Raw genomic sequence first — 23,702 nt, forward strand, 5'->3', positions numbered from 1 at the left:
GGAAATGTGCCAGAGGTTAATATGGAACCATTCAGGGTAACTTAACAAATGCACAAAGAAAACCAAGTTTTTAATTTTCCTCTTAAGCGACAGCTCCTTTTCTTCACTTTCTCCAGATCTGTAAAGCAAGTTAACCAGTTTCATCGGGTCCAAGATATATTCAATATGAGGAAAAAACAGCTTTCTATGGCACAAGCTCTCTATGTAAATGAGCCGATTTTGAACGAAGTCTCCTCCATGGATTCCTCCATGGATTCACCCATGATCACCCATCATCCCCTGCTCCTGGGTACCTCACTTTTGCTATGATGCATAGCATCAAAGAGAAGCAAGCTACCGGGGGACTTTTAATTACTGCAGCCAAGAAATAAGGTGCAGAGATGAGTGCAGTGCTAAACCGAGAACTCTCTCCTTGTGTTGCAATCCACTCGGCAAAGCTGATCCAGCGGACAGATGTCATCACTGACGGCTTCTGCCTCTTGCCCATAGCTCTTGCTCATTGCCCCATGGACTCAGCAAAGCTGCAGACTGCGTTCACTTTTGCACTGAGACACTACGATCTCTTGTCTAATCCCCTCCTGCTAATATAAGCATCAGCACCCCTTTCTCCTCCTCCCCCCTAGATGGTAGAGCTAATGCTGATATTCGGAGGAGATCTGGTAGGTGCTGATTGCTCTGTGAACGGGAGGATTGTAGCTGTGACCAGTAGTGCAGAGCTGTATGCAATCTGCCCATACTGAGGATCTATAGAGAGGCCTCTCTGTGTTCTCCACTGCACTGATCACCTTATTCTGGATCAGCCATTGCTGAGCTGGGAAAGTTTGTGTCACAATATATAGCGACCTCACGGGGGGTCGGTAGCAGACGGCACAACAAAGACACGAAGGGATGGAAAAAGGGTGAGGAAGACCCTACCAATAAGGAAATGAAGGAAGGGACACCACTGAACTCAAACCTAAGCCTGTCCCTGCACTCCCCTAATGTCCTAAGTGGGTTGTTTCCCCCACCGCCATCAGGAACCAAGTCTCTCACTGTCACCTCACACTGTCCTAGCCGGCAAGCAGCGCTAGCCTCACCACTGCAGATGGTTCCACACAGGGGACAGTGACAAACACAAAAGAGACAAGGAGAAAGCACAGCACTTAGCTTCCAGACACCACTGCCAAACTCCACACTGCAAATAGCACAGCAACAGGACTCCAAACACTAGAAGTGACTGACACCAGAGAGCTGCTCCTTCAAGGCTGGTCTCCATACAGAAACTCTATTACCAACAGTCAGCTGATGCATCAGGTGACCATTTAAAGGATGGTGGGAGTGGTCACCACCACATCAGCTGACCTAACAGCACTGCAGTTACACCAGATTGCCAGCAGGGGGAAAACTGACATGAACCCCTGATGGTCCTGAAAGGAAAAAGCAACACTTAAAACAGAGTTCGAGTCCAAAAATGGATCGTGGACAGTTTGCTTCCAAATGTCTTGCAATCACGTCATAAGGGGTGGGACTTAATTTGCAAGTGGGCGGGGTTTGTGTGAGCCTCAGACCTGCTACCATCAGTGTGAATATGTTGGTATGAGCCTTCGCTGCAAAGCACTCGGGTATTACGGCAGTAAGTGATGTCCTCTGCTTGAGCAGTGTGCGTGCTGAATGTACAGTATATACTATGTGAGCCTTTTTAAAGGATCATGTGACTTTTATTCTAAAAAGGTGCAAAATTCATCATCTACATGTGCCATTGTGGATACATGTGGTATCCGTGAAAAAAACAGATATCATACGTACTGTAAACACGGATGTGTGAAGGAGGTTTCAGATGTGATTCAGGAGCACCAATGGGGCCATAGATTGTGATAAAATGAACAGAGTTCAAATGGACTATGCTTGTGTTTTGTTTCTGAACATGTCCATTTGTTCAGAAAGGAAGAGGAGTGTAGGAGACTAAACTTCTCTGCTCGTCTGAACAAATAGGCATGCTCAGAAATAAAACCCACACATGGAGTTCATTTAACTCTGTTTATGTCATTACAGTCCCCATTTTTAGGGGGATCCGGACAGAACCCATGAACTCCCAGCAGAAGCAAAGTGTGACACTCCACTTACTACACTGCTGCTAACCAGAGGCGCTGCCTAGCAACAGGCCTGGAACTTGGGGGCGTGTCTCATTAGAGCACAGAACTCAGAGTAGCCAGTCTCAAGATGGCTGCTCTCATGATCTGTTGTCAGGATGCTATAATGACTATATTCACAGTCATTATGCTTCCAAAGGTGAAGCTATCCATGGTTAATTACATTTACTTTATTTCCTTACCTAGAAAAAATACCTGCAGTTTAATCGGCAGTATGGTTTACAATAGCTTCCACTAAGCAGCAGTTTCTCTGTGCTGCTCTATCAGTAAAAAATGCTACAAATGGTATAGTTGTATTGTGTATAAAAACAGGAGCAGGAATATAATAGTGTGTCGGGCTGTGCCGTGAAACTATATACTGTAATATATATGAATAAAAAAATTGCTAGAACATATTTCTTTGGAGAGGCATATGCACAGACTCGTAGGAAGTCCATACAATGACTTGAAAAAGTATTTACACCATGTGAACTTTTCCACATTCTTTTTATGTTACACCCACAAAGCTAAATGTATTTCATTGGGATTTGATGCTATATAACAACACAAAGTAGCAAGTATTTGTGAAGTGTAAAGGGGATGTTTGTTTGTTTTTTCATTTAAAAAAATATATAAATCTGAAAATTGTGACATGCATTTGTATTCAGTCCCTTAAATAAAATCCTGAGTGACCAATAGCCTCCAGAAGTCATATAATTAGTAAATTGAGTCCTACTGTGTGTAATTTATTCTAAGTGTAACTACAGCTGTTCATTGACGGACTCAGAGGATTGTTCGAGAACATTAGGGATCAAACAGCATCATGAAAGGCAAGGAACACACCAGACAGGTCAGGGATAAAGTTGTGGAGAAAAATAAAGCAGGGTAAGGTTCTAAAAAAAAAATAGATCAAGCTCTGAACATGTTATGGAGCACTATTCAATCCATCATCAAAAAATGGAAAGAGTATGGCACAGATGCAAACCTATCAAGACATGGCTGTCCACTTAACTGACATCCCAAGCAAAGAGAGCAATAATTTGAGAAGTAGCCAAGAGGCTCATTGTCACTCTAAAGGAGTTGCAGAGATCCACGGCTCAGAAGGGAGAATCTGTCCACAGGACAACTATTAGTCGTATACTCCACAAATCTGATCTTTATGAAAGAGTGGCAAAAATAAAGCAATTTTTGCAAGTTAAGGTACCTTCACACATAACGATATTGTTAACGATATCGTTGCTATTTGTGACGTAGCAACGATATCGTTAATGAAATCGTTATGTGTGACAGCGACCAACGATCAGGCCCCTGCTGGGAGATCGTTGGTCGCTGAGGAAAGTCCAGAACTTTATTTAGTCGCTGGACTCCTGCTGACATCGCTGGATCGGCGTGTGTGACACCGATCCAGCGATGTCTTCACTGGTAACCAGGGTAAACATCGGGTAACTAAGCGCAGGGCCGCGCTTAGTAACCCGATGTTTACCCTGGTTACCATGCTAAAAGTAAAAAAAAACAAACACTAGATACTTACCTACAGCCGTCTGTCCTCCAGCGCTGTGCTCTGCTCTCCTCCTGTACTGGCTGTGAGCCGGAAAGCAGAGCGGTGACGTCACCGCTCTGCTTTCCGGCTCCCAGACAGTACAAGAGGAGAGCAGAGAAGCAGAGCGCAGCGCTGGAGGACAGACGGCTGTAGGTAAGTATCTAGTGTTTGTTTTTTTTTACTTTTAGCATGGTAACCAGGGTAAACATCGGGTTACTAAGCGCGGCCCTGCGCTTAGTTACCCGATGTTTACCCTGGTTACCGGCATAGTTGGTCGCTGGAGAGCGGTCTGTGTGACAGCTCTCCAGCGACCAAACAGCGACGCTGCAGCGATTCGGATCGTTGTCGGTATCGCTGCAGCGTCGCTAAATGTGAAGGGGCCTTAAGCCATAAGAAGTCCCATTTGTAGTTTGCAAAAAATCATGTATGGGATGCAGATAGCATGTGAAAGAAGGCACTCTTGTCAGATGAGACCAATTTGGAACTTTTTGGGCTAAATGCAAAACACTGTGTGTGGCTGATAACTAACACTGCACATCACCTTGGAAACACCATTCCCACTGTCAAACATGGTGGTGGTTACATCATGCTGTGAGGATACTTTTCTTGAGCAGGGACAGGGATGCTAGTTAAAATTGATGGGAAAATGGATGGAGCTAAATACAGGGCAAATCTGTTAGAGGCTAAAAAAGACGAGACTGGGGTGTAGGTTCACTTTGCAGCAGGACAAAGACCCTAAATATATTGCCAGAGTTACAATGGATGGTTTAGATCAAAGCATTTTTATGTGTGCAAATGGCTCAGTCACAGTCCAGACCTTAATCCCACTGAGAGTTTGTGCCAAGGCTTGAAAAATACAGTTTGCACATAAGAACGGGCAAAAATTTCAGCCCCTAGAAGTGCAAAACTGGTAGAGGCAGACTCCAAAAGATATGCAGAAGTAATTGCAGCAAATGGTGGTCCTACAAATTATTGACTCAGGGGTGTCTAAGCACAAATGCACGTCACAATTTTCAGATTTATATTTTTAAAATAATTAGAATGCCATGTATCATTGCTTTACACTTTACAAACATTTGCTACTTTGTTATTATATCACATAAAATACCTATAAAAAATATTTACGCTATTGGGCATAATCATTTTTCCCACAGAATCCATCCATTGCATAACATCATCTTAAAATGGAAAAATGTACAGTCTATGCTAACATGTATAAAGTAGGTTGGAGTGTTATCATCAACTTAACTGTCCAATGAGAAAAAAAGACAAAAAAATATCATTACAGGATTGGAAAAAATAACAAGTTCCATGAAAGGTCTTTTTTAGTTGCATTCAAAATGTTCCTGTAATTGTGCAAAAGAAATAAAAATGGCCAACACAGTGACACACCGGTTATGGCTCTTTTGCAAATAGTTGGTGGAGCCTAAATAAAACAGCTTATAAATTAGGAAGCAAAACTCCTGTTCGATAGTTCTTCGACTACATTTATGTAACGGTTTTTCTTCCTGTGTAAAAGGGACCGTTTTTCTCCAATGTCATCCTCTTTGCCTCCGTTTTGCATCTGTGTTTAACTTATCCCCATACATTTTAAGGGGTTGTCCACTACTAGTAGAACCCCTTCTTCATCTAAATGTTTGTCCCCAATGAAATAAAACAGCCTGTTCTCACCTCCTGTGCTGGCGCCATTCCAGCGGTGTAGGCATTAGCTCTCCCGGTGGCTCACGTGTGCTTATGACACGTGAGTCCGGCGCCCAATCAGCGCGGGCGTCACTGTCCCCGCCTTCCTACAAATTAAACATGAAGAGGAAGAGTCCGGGCTGCAGGTGATCTCTGACTTCCTCTTCATGTTCAATTAGGATGAAGGTGGGGACAGGGACGCCAGCGCTGATTGGGCGCCAGGCTCACATGTAACAACAACCGCACAAGAGCCCTGGGAACACAAGTGCCGACACCACTGGAACGGTGAGGTGAGTATAAGCTTTTTATATTTTATCGGGGGTCAAACATTTAGATAAAGAAGGGGCTGTCCTAGTAGTTGAGAACCTCTTTGATGGCCAAAAATGGACAGCACACAACGTGTACAACAGATGTGTGAAAGTCTATAGTATTTATGGGCTAAAACTTGTTTGTTGGCAACAGTTTTCTGTTGTCGACCCTGTGATCTGCCTAGAACAATAGGACCTAAACATACACAATTCAGTGAAATTTCATTATAGGGAACCAATCAGAAGGTTTTAACCCAACAAAGAGTCATTCTGCTGTCTCAAGATGTGCCCTTAGAGGCTTCTATTTGATGATTTTTGTGAAAATAAGGAGTTTAAGGCTGTGTCCAGTCAAAGAGTTGAAGACAGTGCAGAAGTCAAGTCAAGCTGACCAAGCCCCATACCCAAGGAACTAAGCTGACACTATATTGATCAAAAGAGTGTAAAAGCCACCCCACCGTGACAAGGTGTACCTCAAACAGGATGGTCCCCAACTCTAGTATCTCACCTCGCCATGCACCAACAGGCCTTACAATTGACGGGGGAAGAACAGAATCTGCACGTGACTTTCAGATCATCCTGATCGGGTTCACCTTGCGGAATGGGTTTTACGCTGTTTTAATCATACTAGTGTCACCTAAGTACCCCAAGTACATGTACGATTACTATTAATTTAACTACTATTTGCTTATTTACATAATGTAGAGTATCTACTCGTTGTCATCCTAGGTTTTCTCTGTATAACCCCGCCCCTGACCGCTGATTGGCAGCTTTTTGCCTATGCACAGTGTGCACCAAAAGCTGACAATCAGTGGTGAGGGCAGGGTTATACAGATCTCATACATATGGAGAAATACATGGTAGTTACTAGTCATCCAGTGATAATCTCCTGCTGAGAAAACGGTGATGTTATCAAAACTACAGCAAGCATCCCAGTAAGGGCACACAGATGGAATCAGGGTCTCTGTCTTTACATTATGCTGCTCTGAGACTAGGTGATAAAAACCTGGTGACAGATCCTCCTTAAGAATTTGATGGAAACCTGTACTATTAGATCAGACTAGCCCATCCAAGCAGAAGTTCTCTATTACAACAGATGATTCACCTCAAGTGCTTTTTATTTAATGCACCTGTATTGTATTTCAAAATATTATTATTATTTTTTTTTTTTAAGGCCCCATGCTTCTCTGGAAAGACATCACCTATGATTAGAGACATAGTCATTGTCAGCAGAGACAGCAGATTTACTGCTGGGTTTAGGAGAGCATATTATCTAACAGATTTCTGCAGTTGAAAATACCAGGGATCCAAATGTGAGCTCATGTTAAGAAGGCTGCTGCTGGTGCGAGAAGACCACGTTCCTCATCCTACGCTTCTGTTCTCATAGAGGCAGCATTGGAACAAAATGACAGTGCAACAAGAACAGGCCATGCTGGAAGCTTATATAGGGAAGCATACGTTACATGTTAGGCCTATTTCACACGTCAGTGTGTCCGGTACGTGTACTCTGACAGATTTCTCACATACCGGAGACACTGACACACGTAGACCCATTCAAATGAATGGGTCTATGCATATGTTTCCGTGTTTTCACGGACCGTGTGTCCGTGTGCAAAACACGGAGACATGTCCACCTTTCTCCGGCAGCACGTACTGCAATACGTCCCGCACACGTGCACACGGAGAACAGTGTGCACTCTCCTCCGTGTGCACGTACCGCCCGCAGGAGAGACATTGCTACAGTAAGCGCTGTCCCCACTGCGTGTGGTGCTGAAGGCGGCATTCATCTCTTGTCCCCTGCAGGAGACAAGAGATGAAAAATCAAGTTTTTTTTGTTTGTGTTAAAATATGCGCATATTCATCACTGTACATGGACAGCAGAGAAAAACTGATGAAAGGTTGCAACATAGGATAGTCTGGATGGTGGAAAAGCAGCTGCAATAAAGTTCCAAAGAAATTTAAACTGTCCTGCAGGCTGAGGGTGCATCAGTGCCAGTAGGAACGATATTGATATTTGAATGCAATGTATTGCTATGGCAGTAGACCCAGGAGAACCCCACTGCTGACACAGACATAAAAAATGCTACACTGCAGTTTGCCAAAATGTATGTGAGCAAGCCACAATCCTTCTGAGAAAGTGTCTTGTGGACAGATAAGAACAAGATAGAGGTTTTTGGTAAAACACATCATTCTACTGTTTACCATAAACAGAATGAGTCCTACAAAGAAAAGAACACATTACCTACAGTCAAATATAGTGGAGGTTTAAAGATGTTTTGTTGTTGCTTTGCTGCCTCTGGCACTAGGTCCCGTGACTGTGTGCAAGACATCATGAAATCTGAAGATTTGAATCGCAATGCAGTGCCCAGTGTCAGAAAGCTCGGTTTGCATCCCAAGTCATGAGACTCACAGGAGGACAATGACCCCAAACATACTTCAAGAAGCACCCAGAAATGGATGGAAACAAAGTGACGAGTTCTGAAGTGGCCACGAATTAGTAAAATCTCACTGAACACCTGTGGAGAGATCTTGAAATTGTTGTTGGGAGAAGACACCCTTCAAATATGAGAAACCTGGAGCAGGTTGCAAAAGAAGAGTGTTCCAAAATTCCAGTTCAGAGGTGTAAGAAGCTTGTTGATGGTTATATAAATAGATTGATTCCAAAGGGTGTGCACCCAAATATTAATTAAGGGTGCCAACAATTTTTGGGGTTGTGTGTGACATGTCCAATTTGCCGTTTTTTGTGTCGTTCCAATACACAAAGAAAATAAGCATGAGCGTAATAAAATATCTATAATTGCAATTATTTTCTGAGAGAAATACTTCATTTTCTGGAACAATTTAAAGGGTTCCAACACTTTAGGCCATAACTGTATTTTTACACTAACAATAAGGGAGTTGTCCAATACTATACTATTGATCCTTAAAGGGAACCTGTCACCCCGAAAATCCCGGGTGAGGTAAGCCCACCGGCATCAGGGGCTTATCTACAGCATTCTGTAATGCTGTAGATAAGCCCCCGATGTATCCTGAAAAAGGAGAAAAAGATGTTATATTATACTTACCCAGGGGCGGTCCCGCTGCTGGTCCGGTCTGATGGGCGTCTCCGGTCCGCTGCGGCGCCTCCTATCTTCTTTCCATGACGTCCTCTTCTGATCTTCAGCCACGGCTCCGGCGCAAGCGTACTTTGCTCTGCCCTGTTGAGGGCAGACAAAGTAATGCAGTGCGCAGGCGCCGGGCCTCTGACCTTTCCGGCGCCTGCGCACTGCAGTACTATCCTCTGCCCTCAAGAGGGCAGAGCAAAGTACGCCTGCGCCGGAGCCGTGGCTGAAGATCAGAAGAGGACGTCATGGAAAGAAGATGGGAGGCGCCGCAGCGGACCGGAGACGCCCATCAGACCGGACCAGCAGCGGGACCGCCCCTGGGTAAGTATAATATAACGTCTTTTTCTCCTTTTTCAGGTAACATCGGGGGCTTATCTACAGCATTACAGAATGCTGTAGATAAGCCCCTGATGCCGGTGGGTTTACCTCACCCGCGATTTTCGGGGTGACAGGTGCCCTTTAAAGAGAATCTGTCAGCAGATTTTTGCTATGTAATCTAAGGGTAGCATGAGGTAGAGGCGGAGACACATCATTTCAGTGATGTGTCACTTATTAGACTGTGTGTCGCTTCAACACAATGAATGTTTAATCAGCAGGAGATTATCACTGCCCGGACTACAGCTCCGCCATGCTTCCTTGTCCAACTCCACCACCAGCACTGATTAGCAGCTTACTGTTAGTATTCAATGTACACAGAAAGCTGCTAATCAGGGATGTGGGTAGGGTTAGTTTCTAAAAACAGATTGTAGCACAACTGTTGCACCCAGTAACCTAAGTGATACATCGTTGGAATCAGGGTCTATTTTCCTACATCATGCTGCTCTCAGATGAGGTAGTAAAATTCCAATTACAGATTCCCTTTTAGACAGGTCATCAGCACTACATTGGTGGGGGTCTAACACCAGGCACCCCACCACTCAGCTGTCATAAGTGGCCGGATACAGACAGTGAACCGAGTGGAACAGCACAGCTCCACATACTGTACAGTGGCTGCTCACAGGTACTGCAGTCAGATCAGCTCTTAGGTCGGGTTCACACTTGCGTTTGAAGTAGGCGGAGTGTAGGCGGAGCATAGGCGGAGCTTAAGGGAGGAAGTATGCAGCCATTCGCAGACCAGCCAAGCGCAAGTGTGAACTTAGCCTTAGTCATCTGAATATAAACATGTCCCCTGTGTGAGTGAAGAGGTAGTGCACATGTATGACCACCAGCCCATTCTCTATTATATTTAGTAATACATTCATTCTAAAATGTAAAGGTTATAATGGTGCACCTGATACAATAGGTTGTCGGTCTGGAGAAGAATCCCCATGGACAGGACGTATAATGTAGGACAGCGTCGGCTGTTCGTAGGAACGGATAAAACCTCTACTATTCCAAAAAAATGAAGTAAAACACTACGACCCCGATTCATTAGGATTTGCTTTTTGTATGCCAGTCTTAATAGTGGGAGTGCTGGAGTAAGATGTAAAAAGGACCGTTTACCAGTTTAAACCTGTTAAACTGGTTACATCATGGTGGAAAAGTGCTAAATCAAACATCTTTTTGCTTTTTAATTTCTAATTGCCAAGGCCCTACACTCACTGGCCAGTAAGAGGTTAATGAGGTGAACATATCGGTGAGCACATGGTGCTGTAGGAAACTCGGTAAAGCTTCTTTCACACTTCCGGTGTTCAGCGGCTGCATCGACGGATGTCACGAAAATAAAGAAAAACGGATCCAACGCATCCAGTTTCTTGATGGATCCGTCGAATGAAGACGTGCCCGAATTCATAGGTATAAATTTCGATAGAGAGAGAGAGAGAGAGAGAGAGAGAAAGAAAGAAAGAAAGAAAGAAAGAAAGAGCGAGAGAGAGAGAATTCTTCCAGGCAGAAATTCAGGCACGCTCAGAATGAAAAAACGCGATACGTCGCTGGATTCCAGTGTTTGACGGTCAGCGACGGATCCTGCGTCCATAGGCTTCCATTGTAGCCAGCGACGGACAGCGCAGGACCCGTCGCTGAGCGATTTTCCGACATAACGTTTTCTCTGCCCAACAGACTGATATTCTCTGACGGATCCAGTGCACGATGGATGAAACAGATGGCCATCCATCACAATCCGTCACGAATACAAGTCTATGGGAAAAAACAGGATCCTGCAGAAGAATTTGCAGGATCCTGTTTTTTCAAAAGTTGACGGATTTCGACGGGAGGAAAAAGACGGAAGTGTGAAAGAGGCCTAACAAATTGGGTCAATTAGGGAACACGTAAGCCAATCTTGTGCTATTTACAATAGAACAGAGAAGCAGACAAGGTGCTGTTACGTAGCCTCATGTTGTCACTGTTTTCATTGTCGGTGTTTTTTTAGTCTTTATTAACATATCGGGTTTGTTGTGATTTTCTATATACATCACATAATTATTTTAGTGCTAACATGCAGCATTAGGCCTATGTTGCATTATGTTTGCTTGGTTACAAAAATAATCATGGTGACTCAGTGGTTAGCACTGAACTCCCACCAAGGATAACAACTGCAAGGGGTTTGTATGTGCTCCACATGTTTGCGTGAGTTTCTTCCCACTCTTTATAGACATTGTGAGCCCCAATGTCCCAATGTTGTCGCGCTGTCCTGGCGGTGTTATGTGTCCTCGCGCTGTCCTGGCAGTGTTATGTGTCCTCGCGCTGTCCTAGCGGTGTTATGTCCTCGCGCTGTCCTGGCCTTGTTATGTCCTCGCGCTGTCCTGGCTGTTATGTCCTCGCGCTGTCCTGGCGGTGTTATGTGTCCTTGTGCTGTCCTGGTGGTGTTATGTGTTCTCGCGCTGTCCTGGCGGTGTTATGTGTCCTTGCGCTGTCCTGGCGGTGTTGTGTCCTCGCGCTGTCCTGGCAGTGTTATGTGTTGTCGCGCTGTCCTGGCGGTGTTATGTGTCGTCGCGCTGTCCTGGCGGTGTTATGTGTCCTCGCGCTGTCCTGGCGGTGTTAGGTGTCCGTGTGCTGTCCTGGCGGTGTTATGTGTCCTTGTGCTGTCCTGGCGGTGTTATGTCCTTGCGCTGTCCTGGCGGTGTTATGTGTCGTCGCGCTGTCCTGGCGGTGTTATGTGTCCTCGCGCTGTCCTGGCGGTGTTAGGTGTCCGTGTGCTGTCCTGGCGGTGTTATGTGTCCTTGTGCTGTCCTGGCGGTGTTATGTCCTCGTGCTGTCCTGGCTGTTTTGTCCTCGCGCTGTCCTGGCTGTTATGTCCTCATGCTGTCCTGGCGGTGTTATGTCCTCGCACTCCTCTGCTCTCCATCTTTTGTATGGTAGCTCCCAACTGAATTCCTCTTGCCCTCCGCTCACTATCTCCGCTATTCTAGGGTACATGTACTGCTGACTGACAATGGGATCCATGCGTACGTTTTTGTATATATCGGGTGCACATGGTTAGCGATGCAATGAGTCATGAATTTAACTTACAACTAGTGTTGAGCATTCCGATACCGCAAGTATCGGGTATCGGCCGATACTTGCGGTATCAGAATTCCGATACCGAGATCTGATACTTTTGTGGTATCGGGTATCGGTATCGGTATCGGATCAATAGGGATGTGTAAAATAAAGAATTAAAATAAAAAATATTGATATGCTCACCTCTCCGGCGGCCCCTGGACATCACGCTGGTAACCAGCCGGCTTCTTTGTTTAAAATGAGCACGTTTAGGGCCTGCGAATGACGTCGCGGCTTCTGATTGGTCGCGTGCCGCTCATGTGACTGCCATGCGACCAATCAGAAGCCGCGACGTCATTCGCAGGTCCTAAATTCCTAGAATTAGGAGTTTAGTGAATGAGAATGACGTCGCGGCTTCTGATTGGTCGCGTGGCGGTCACATGAGCGGCACGCGACCAATCAGAAGCCGCGACGTTATTCGCAGGTCCTAAACGCGCTCATTTTAAACAAAGAAGCCGGCTGGTTACCAGCGTGATGTCCAGGGGCCGCCGGAGAGGTGAGCATATCAATATTTTTTATTTTAATTCTTTATTTTACACCTCACTATGGATCCTAGGGCCTGAAGGAGAGTTTCCTCTCCTTCAGACCCTGGGAACCATCAGGATACATTCCGATACTTGATGTCCCATTGACTTGTATTGGTATCGGATATCGGTATCGGCGATATCCGATATTTTTCGGGTATCGGCCGATACTATCCGATACAGATACTTTCAAGTATCGGACGGTATCGCTCAACACTACTTACAACGAATGAACATGAAATAAAATGTATATACCGTATATACTCGAGTATAAGCCGAGATTTTCAGCCCAATTTTTGGGCTGAAAGTCCCCCTCTCGGCTTATACTCGAGTCATATACCCGGGTGTCAGCAGGTGAGGGGGAGCGGGGGCTGTGTAGTTATACTTACCTGCCCCCAGCGCGGTCCCTGCAGTCCCTGGCTTCTCCGGCGCTGCAGATTCTTCCTGTACTGAGCGGTCACATGGCACCGCTCATTACAGAAATGAATAGGCAGCTCCACCCCCATAGGGGAGGAGCCGCATATTCATTGCTGTAAATGATCGGTGCCATGTGATCGCTCAATTACAGGAAGAAGCTGCAGCGCCGGAGAAGCCAGGGACTGCAGGGACCGCGCCGCAGCAGGTAAGGGGAGCGCAGCGCTATAATTACCTGCTCCTCGCTCCGGCTCCGTCTGCAGCGTCCTCTAGCAGTGACGCTCAGGTTAGAGGGCGCTGTGACGTAGTCAGTGCGCGCCCTCTGCTGAGCATCAGTGCTGGAGACGGAGCCGCAGAGGAGCAGGTAATTATTGAAAGCGCCGGCGTCCTGAGAAGAGAGGTGAGTATGTGATTTTTTTTTTTTTTATGGCAGCACCAGCAGCATTCTAAGGAGCACCTATGGGGCCATAAAGGTGCAGAGCATATAAGGGGCACAGCATTATAAGGAGCACCTATGGGGCCATAAAGGTGCAGAGCATATAAGGGGCACAGCATTATAAGGAGCACCTATGGGGCCATAAAGGTGCAGAGCATATAAGGGGCACAGCATTATAAGGAGCATCTATGGGGCCATAAAGGTGCAGAGCATATATGGGGCACAGCATTATAAGGGGCACCTATGGGGACATAAAGGTGCAGAGCATATATGGGGCACAGCATTATAAGGAGCACCTATGGGGCCATAAAGGTGCAGAGCATATATGGGGCACATCATTATAAGGAGCACCTATGGGGCCATAAAGATGCAGAGCATATATGGGGCACAGCATTATAAGGAGCACCTATGGGGCCATAAAGGTGCAGAGCATATATGGGGCACAGCATTATAAGGAGCACCTATGGGGCCATAAAGGTGCAGAGCATATATGGGGCACAGCATTATAAGGAGCACCTATGGGGCCATAATCAAAGGTGCAGAGCATATATGGCACAGCATTATAAGGAGCATCTATGGGGCCATAATCAAAGGTGCAGAGCATATATGGCACAGCATTATAAGGAGCATCTATGGGGCCATAATCAACGGTGCAGAGCATTCTATATAGCACAGTTGTATATGGAGCATCTATGGGGCAATAATGAACGGTATGGAGCATCTATTTTTATTTTTGAAATTCACCGGTAAATGCTGCATTTTCTACCCTAGGCTTATACTCGAGTCAATAAGTTTTCCCAGTTTTTTGTGGCAAAATTAGGGGGGTCGGCTTATACTCGGGTCGGCTTATACTCGAGTATATACGGTAGTCTAGATTAAATCTCATTATAAGAAGATAGAGGAAAGAAAATGAAAATCCAATCCACTTACCTAATCCAGTTAGGAGTCTTAAAACACCATGTTGGCTGCACCTGTAGGTTAAAAATACAACCAGTCAGCATTTATAACTCCTGGACTGTGAATAAGAGGCATAGAAGTCAAATCACATAACAGATTTCCAGAAATGAACAAAACAGAAGTGAACACTTTCAGACACTGATGTCAGGAGGGCGCTAAACTAGAAGAAGAGGGGACGGGAAGAAAAACATTAGACTCGAACAAAGACGACCCAGGAAAACATACTCAGAAGGGAGGTAAGAACATTTCTAAAACAATCCACAGTGAGGAGATAGGAACAAAACAAAATCCTCTAAACTGCATGCTCGCAAACGCCAGAAGCCTGACAAACAAGATGGAAGAACTAGAAGCAGAAATATCTACAGGTAACTTTGACATAGTGGGAATAACCGAGACATGGTTAGATGAAAGCTATGACTGGGCAGTTAACTTACAGGGTTACAGTCTGTTTAGAAAGGGTCGTAAAAATCGGAGAGGAGGAGGGGTTTGTCTCTATGTAAAGTCTTGTCTAAAGTCCACTTTAAGGGAGGATATTAGCGAAGGGAATGAGGATGTCGAGTCCATATGGGTTGAAATTCATGGAGGGAAAAATGGTAACAAAATTCTCATTGGGGTCTGTTACAAACCCCCAAATATAACAGAAAGCATGGAAAGTCTACTTCTAAAGCAGATAGATGAAGCTGCAACCCATAATGAGGTCCTGGTTATGGGGGACTTTAACTACCCGGATATTAACTGGGAAACAGAAACCTGTGAAACCCATAAAGGCAACAGGTTTCTGCTAATAACCAAGAAAAATTATCTTTCACAATTGGTGCAGAATCCAACCAGAGGAGCAGCACTTTTAGACCTAATACTATCTAATAGACCTGACAGAATAACAAATCTGCAGGTGGTTGGGCATTTAGGAAATAGCGACCACAATATTGTGCAGTTTCACCTGTCTTTCACTAGGGGGACTTGTCAGGGAGTCACAAAAACATTGAACTTTAGGAAGGCAAAGTTTGACCAGCTTAGAGATGCCCTTAATCTGGTAGACTGGGACAATATCCTCAGAAATGAGAATACAGATAATAAATGGGAAATGTTTAAGAACATCTTAAATAGGCAGTGTAAGCGGTTTATACCTTGTGGGAATAAAAGGACTAGAAATAGGAAAAACCCAATGTGGCTAAACAAAGAAGTAAGACAGGCAATTAACAGTAAAAAGAAAGCATTTGCACTACTAAAGCAGGATGGCACCATTGAAGCTCTAAAAAACTATAGGGAGAAAAATACTTTATCTAAAAAGCTAATTAAAGCTGCCAAAAACGAAACAGAGAAGCACATTGCTAAGGAGAGTAAAACTAATCCCAAACTGTTCTTCAACTATATCAATAGTAAAAGAATAAAAACTGAAAATGTAGGCCCCTTAAAAAATAGTGAGGAAAGAATGGTTGTAGATGACGAGGAAAAAGCTAACATATTAAACACCTTCTTCTCCACGGTATTCACGGTGGAAAATGAAATGCTAGGTGAAATCCCAAGAAACAATGAAAACCCTATATTAAGGGTCACCAATCTAACCCAAGAAGAGGTGCGAAACCGGCTAAATAAGATCAAAATAGATAAATCTCCGGGTCCGGATGGCATACACCCACGAGTACTAAGAGAACTAAGTAATGTAATAGATAAACCTTTATTTCTTATTTTTAGTGACTCTATAGCGACAGGGTCTGTTCCGCAGGACTGGCGCATAGCAAATGTGGTGCCAATATTCAAAAAGGGCTCTAAAAGTGAACCTGGAAATTATAGGCCAGTAAGTCTAACCTCTATTGTTGGTAAAATATTTGAAGGGTTTCTGAGGGATGTTATTCTGGATTATCTCAATGAGAATAACTGTTTAACTCCATATCAGCATGGGTTTATGAGAAATCGCTCCTGTCAAACCAATCTAATCAGTTTTTATGAAGAGGTAAGCTATAGGCTGGACCACGGTGAGTCATTGGACGTGGTATATCTCGATTTTTCCAAAGCGTTTGATACCGTGCCGCACAAGAGGTTGGTACACAAAATGAGAATGCTTGGTCTGGGGGAAAATGTGTGTAAATGGGTTAGTAACTGGCTTAGTGATAGAAAGCAGAGGGTGGTTATAAATGGTATAGTCTCTAACTGGGTCGCTGTGACCAGTGGGGTACCGCAGGGGTCAGTATTGGGACCTGTTCTCTTCAACATATTCATTAATGATCTGGTAGAAGGTTTACACAGTAAAATATCGATATTTGCAGATGATACAAAACTATGTAAAGCAGTTAATACAAGAGAAGATAGTATTCTGCTACAGATGGATCTGGATAATTTGGAAACTTGGGCTGAAAGGTGGCAGATGAGGTTTAACAATGATAAATGTAAGGTTATACACATGGGAAGAGGGAATCAATATCACCATTACACACTGAACGGGAAACCACTGGGTAAATCTGACAGGGAGAAGGACTTGGGGATCCTAGTTAATGATAAACTTACCTGGAGCAGCCAGTGCCAGGCAGCAGCTGCCAAGGCAAACAGGATCATGGGGTGCATTAAAAGAGGTCTGGATACACATGATGAGAGCATTATACTGCCTCTGTACAAATCCCTAGTTAGACCGCACATGGAGTACTGTGTCCAGTTTTGGGCACCGGTGCTCAGGAAGGATATAATGGAACTAGAGAGAGTACAAAGGAGGGCAACAAAATTAATAAAGGGGATGGGAGAACTACAATACCCAGATAGATTAGCGAAATTAGGATTATTTAGTCTAGAAAAAAGACGACTGAGGGGCGATCTAATAACCATGTATAAGTATATAAGGGGACAATACAAATATCTCGCTGAGGATCTGTTTATACCAAGGAAGGTGACGGGCACAAGGGGGCATTCTTTGCGTCTGGAGGAGAGAAGGTTTTTCCACCAACATAGAAGAGGATTCTTTACTGTTAGGGCAGTGAGAATCTGGAATTGCTTGCCTGAGGAGGTGGTGATGGCGAACTCAGTCGAGGGGTTCAAGAGAGGCCTGGATGTCTTCCTGGAGCAGAACAATATTGTATCATACAATTATTAGGTTCTGTAGAAGGACGTAGATCTGGGTATTTATTATGATGGAATATAGGCTGAACTGGATGGACAAATGTCTTTTTTCGGCCTTACTAACTATGTTACTATGTTACTATGTTACTATGTTTTTCTATCAAATTGGGTAGCTAAGATTTTTTTTTTTTTACAACACTTCAAGGCCAACAAGATAGGAAAGAAGAATCCTTGACCAAAAAAAATGGGTCCAGAACATATATTGGTACAAGTGCAATGCATAGGGGCGCTCCCCTTTTGGGCTGTTCATTCTGCTTACATAGCTTTCCATGGGCAAGTGTCTTAACAATCGGGACCCAGATCAAGTTCTGCTCTTATCTATTTTTACGTCTGCTGACAAAGAGTAAAGGTACTGTCACACTAGACGATATCGCTAGCGATCCGTGACGTTGCAGCGTCCTCGCTAGCGATATCGTCCAGTGTGACAGGCAGCAGCGATCAGGCCCCTGCTGGGAGATCGCTGGTCGGGGAAGAAAGTCCAGAACTTTATTTCGTCGCTGGACTCCCCGTAGACATCGCTGAATCGGCGTGTGTGACACCGATTCAGCGATGTCTTCACTGGTAACCAGGGTAAACATCGGGTAACTAAGCGCAGGGCCGCGCTTAGTAACCCGATGTTTACCCTGGTTACCAGCGTAAAAAAACAAACAGTACATACTTACATTCAGCTGTCTGTCCCTTGCCGTCTGGTTCCTGCACTGACTGCTGGCCGTAAAGTGAAAGCAGAGCACAGCCACAGCGGTGAGTCACCGCTGTGTGACTCACCGCTGTGCTGTGCTGTGCTTTCACTTTCACTTTACGGCCAGCAGTCAGTGCAGGAACCAGACGGCAAGGGACAGACAGCTGAATGTAAGTATGTACTGTTTGTTTTTTTACGCTGGTAACCAGGGTAAACATCGGGTTACTAAGCGCGGCCCTGCGCTTAGTTACCCGATGTTTACCCTGGTTACCGGGGACCTCGGGATCGTTGGTCGCTGGAGAGCTGTCTGTGTGACAGCTCTCCAGCGACCAAACAGCGACGCTGCAGCGATCCGGATCGTTGTCGGTATCGCTGCAGCGTCGCTAAGTGTGATGGTACCTTTAGGTGAACTAGAAGAGTTAAGGTACCTTCACACTGAGCAACTTTAGAACGAGAATGACAATGATCCGTGACGTTGCAGCGTCCTGGATAGCGATCTCGTTGTGTTTGACACGCAGCAGCGATCAGGATCCCGCTGTGACATCGCTGGTCGTAGCTAGAAGGCCAGAACTTTATTTGGTCGTCAGGTCAGCGTGATTCGTCATGTTTGACAGCAAAAGAAACGATGCCTGCAATGTTTTTTCATGGAGCTAACAACCAGTGAGAACGATAAGTACGTCACTGGATCGCTCCTGCATCGTTCTGCTGTTGCCGTGTTTGACGTCTCCTAGCGACCTAAAAAGTGACGCTGCAGCGATCGGCTCGTTGTCTATATCGCTGCAGCATCGCTTAGTGTAACGGTACCTTTAGATACCGTCCCGATTGGGGTACACCTTATCGTGGTAGGACGGCTTTTACGTTTTTTTTTAATCAAAACAGTGGTAACCCTATGTTATCAATATGTACTATTACTATTTACTTATTACAAGGTATTTGCTCTTTTTCATTTTTATCCTAGGTTCTGAAAGAACAAACCTGTGTACTGACCATTCCACCAACAACATGCATATGGAGTCTTTTTGTTGAGTTTTCAGAACAGAAACTTTTCCTCAAAAACTCAGAACTCTTAATAAATTTGGAGTTTCCGCTCTGTTTCTTCTCTGAAAACTCAGCAAAAACACTCTCCGTGCACATTTTCTGACAGACAGACAAACTGTTTGTCTGTCAGACAAACAGACAGTTTCTGCTCCAAAATCCCTTCAAAAACTATAATAAAAGTTAAAAATCAGCTTCAGCAATGCCTGAGGCCTAAAGTACTACAGCTGGGGTGTAAGTGCCCTCTATATATATATATATATATATATATATATATATATATATATATATATATATATATATATATATATATATATATATATATATATATATATATATATATATATATATATATATATGTATATATAATAACAGGAATATTTCTGTATACTTGTTTCTCAGTAAGTGCTCTCCCCATTAAACATGAGCACTTTTTGAAGGCGAAAAAAAATATTCACAAACTATTAACTGTATTGTCAATGATGAGATGCAAATACCCAAAACACGTGTCTGCAAATGGAATTTTTGATTTTGATTTTCATCCTACGTCATGTGGCAAGGCTTATTAAAGGGTCGATACTGACTTTTTGGATATCTACTGTACATCCAATAGGAGGCACTGTTGACCATGCATACACAATAACACTCCAAACATACAGGGACTTTTGGATCCCAGTTCCAGTGATCAGTGGGGGTCCGAATGGTCAGACATTCATAATTAGAGATATGAGAATTGATTTGCAGAACCCCGTTCCAGCATCCAGGTCAGTGCTCTGTGACTGATGAGCCAGAACCAGCCAAGTCACCTCTTACATGATGGCATCCATAGTTCCTCCTTTGATTAGCAGGGCTGGCCTGGCGTCATCATTCCAGTGTGACGCACACACAACGTTGTGAAAGTCCAGTTAATTAAAAATGGACATGATAATGCCGTCCGGTAAGAAGCGATTTGTAGGACTCCCGTTAAGTGGTCATAGAATAATGACCTGGCTGCTGGACTGGTCGGTCCCATCTCTATTCATAACTTCTCCTGTTATTTGAATAATGAGGCAGCACGGTAGCTCAGTGATTAGCACAGCAGCCTTGCAGCGCTGGGGTCCTGGGTTCAAATCCCACCAAGGACAACATCTGCAAGGAGTGTGTATGTTCTCTCCGTGTTTGCGTGGGTTTCCTCTGGGTTCTCCAGTTTCCTCCTACATTCCAAAAAACATACTTATAGGGAATTTACATTGTGGGCCCCATCGGGTACCGCAATGATAATGTGTGCAAACTGTAAAGCGCTGCGGAATATGTTAGCACTATAAAAAAATAAAGATTATTATATTATTATTAATAATGTTGATTATTGAGCATGGGACAACCCCCTTAACTTGTCCAGTGTTGTGAAGGAGCCTGATCATAGCACTGCACCGGGGAGTGTGCTATAGAGGTCTCATGCAGCTACACAAAGCCCACCAGCACCATCTTTTGTGGTGAGAGCATACCACCTCCGGGGCTGTCACCCAGTGGTATACCTTCAGGGCATACTTGACTGTGTAATGGCAGAAGAAGATGTTAAGAACCTGATATGAGACTACAGATAAAGGATTTAGATTTCCTGAGTTTTATGTCAATAATATCAGACTGTAGAAAAACTGCAGCAGAATAAACCCTTGTATTGTACATGGCTGTCAACTATGAATTTAGGGCAGCAGTAGTTGGAGATGAGCTGTGTCCATCCATTGTGCATAATAAGTGAGTAAGAATAGCAGAAGCCCTATAGCACTGCACATCAAGCAAATTGAAACCAGCACGTAATTCAATTCATGCCTGAGCATCCTAGTATGGAGGGATTTGAGCACAGCTCGGATATAACATAGTACATGGAGAGGTTGTGACCTTGTAGCTTGGGTAATGATCTTTCCATTCATGCTCAATATATCTAGCAATGTCCATCAGGGTGGGCATACTGGAAAGTCTAATACACCTCATTGCTCGTTGCCTTTACTTAATGCACATTAAATGGAACTGCAAAATGTCTGAGATATAAGCATGGTCGGCACAAATAGTATAAATAAGCAGTGACATAAAAAGGGGCTTACAGCTATATGAATCTATATGCCTTGAGGGAGAAGTTTCACCTAGGAAAACCTTGGTGGATCCACTGGTGTCTTAGAGACGCTATGTCCACATACCCTTAAAATGCTTTTTTTTTTTGCAGTGGACAACCCTGTTTCGAACAGATTTCGCAAGGATTGTAGAATGATAAACTTATAGAAAGTTTTCAGACAGTAAGGGCGTACTTACAATGAAAGATTAGGAGCACTTGTTTCATGATACTCTTTCACCGGGTGAAATAATCTAAATTATCATTCTCGGCAGCCAGAAAGCAATAAATATGACATAATTTATAGCTCTGTCTCCACTATTAGATCATGGTTGTGAATCACATTAAAAAAAGGAAAAGTAATCTTTATGGTTAAATAGAATAGGTTACCTGAACCACCATGATGGACAGCAGGGGAGACGCAGGCTCCAAGGGTGTAATTCTTATTTCTGAACTTAGTTTGCCTCACCTGTAGTTCGACTGTCCACATAAGGAGAGTTCTAGTTTTTAATAGTCACAAATTTCCCCCCAGATCTGGTAGTTCAAAGCCTGCCATGTCTTCCCCATCTTGACTAAAGGGTGGACAGGCCATCGGTGCAACCTGTGTAGCAGTGGGGCCCAAGAGGTAATAGTGCCCAATACCACCTAAAAATCAGCAAGCACACAGTAACGTTATTGGACTACAAAGGGCCCATATACTGTTCTTGCACAGGGGTCCTCTTCTGTCTGTGTCCGCCAGTGTATTGATTCTATATCCACCTAAATAGAAGGGTGAAACTACTTTGGTGGTAGCTGCTACACGTACCCCGCGTCCTATGAAATAGGGTGTCCAGGTCAGAGAGCACTATTCTCACTCTCAGATCTTGTGTGAATCTAGCATGGAGCTGGTCCTAGCCACAATCATTGCAAAATAAGCAAACATGTTAGAGCGAAACCTTTAAGGAATAGGGGTTCGAGAAGCACGCCCTGCTGGATTCCATGGAAAGTGATGTACTGGGGGTTCTGAAGTGCTCTACTAAAGCCTCCATGTGAGGCTCTGTTCATATCTGAAACCACAATGCAGTGCCAGGTCCGTCACATGATGGATGCCAACGGGGCCTGATGAACCCCACCAATTTATAATAGATCCATTGAGTTGTCATAGTGCTCATTGTTTTGATGGAAGGAATTGCACTGTTTGATACACACATACGACAGAATCTGGGATCCAATGCAGATGTGAACTCAAATCTAAGATCTGCCATGAATACTTTACAAAATTGTACGCCTACAACTATAAAAAAAAAAATATTTTACTTTTTTATGATTCTTGTAGAACATCAAAATGCAAACAACAATTAACGGTAAGATGTTTCTATGGAAATCAATTGGGTTTTTTTTCTAATTAACATATAAATACTAGAACACACAAAGAAGTTCACTTTACAGAACTCCGGTCATCCAATACTCTGTTGCTAATTTTCTTTTCTCCTGATGTCAAGAAAAACAAAACAAAAAGGCAAGCTACATTAATATTAGAAAATGCGTCACATCCATCCACAACCTAAACAAATAATTAAAAATGTATTATTGACTTTAATTATGCAACAAGGCAGACTTTGTCCTTCCACATTTCGCACACCATAGATCAAACCCCAATTCAATCGATGTCAGGTTACAATTGTAAACAATTAATTTTTCATGGTGTATACCATCTAACGTCCCACACAATACAACAAGGTACACACAGGGATATACTGCTATAGAACACTGAGCTGAGCCACGTAGCTGAATACAGCCTAGTGTTTCCTCTCAACGTTTCAAAAGGATGTTGTCTAATGTCAAAATACTATCCAAAAGGAAAAGAGTCCGTAGGCACTGACAATTTAATAAAGCTTATACATTTAAATCTCATTTTATTATTAAAATTACAATAGCCGGGTGTAAAAGAAAAACCCTCAAACTTGTGTACTAGTGCTGTTTCGCCAGCTCCGGTGTTTTGTCAGGGCCTCAGAGTCTTTGTAGAACCAATCCCCTCAGAAATAAACATCTTAGTTTTAATGATATGGTCACTTAGAAAAGACACATTCATAAAATCAAGGCCAGAAAAATGAGTCTGCACAGTAAAAATACATTTTCAACATTAGCATATAGTAAAAAATCCAACATAACTTAACAGCATATACAGAAAAGAGATTCATATCATTATGATTCCCGCACTTAGGCTCGGATGTCCCAATGCTCCTGCTCTAAGAATTAACGCAGACTCTATGTAGAGCGATATATTACCG

General features: G+C 43.8%; 1 protein-coding gene across 7 annotated transcripts in view; it reads right to left on the bottom strand.

The window, feature by feature from the left end:
• Positions 1–23,702, bottom strand: part of CDKL5 (cyclin dependent kinase like 5) — a 442,123-nt gene that overhangs the window by 366,815 nt on the left and 51,606 nt on the right. For all 7 annotated transcript variants that reach the window (XM_069761528.1, XM_069761532.1, XM_069761530.1 and 4 more), the window contains exon 2: positions 14,498–14,538. The gene's annotated coding sequence lies outside the window, so the exon portion shown is untranslated. The remainder of the gene's footprint in view (positions 1–14,497; positions 14,539–23,702) is intronic.

The sequence above is a fragment of the Ranitomeya imitator genome, chromosome 3, assembly GCF_032444005.1.
Source record: "Ranitomeya imitator isolate aRanImi1 chromosome 3, aRanImi1.pri, whole genome shotgun sequence".
Classification (NCBI taxonomy): domain Eukaryota; kingdom Metazoa; phylum Chordata; class Amphibia; order Anura; family Dendrobatidae; genus Ranitomeya; species Ranitomeya imitator.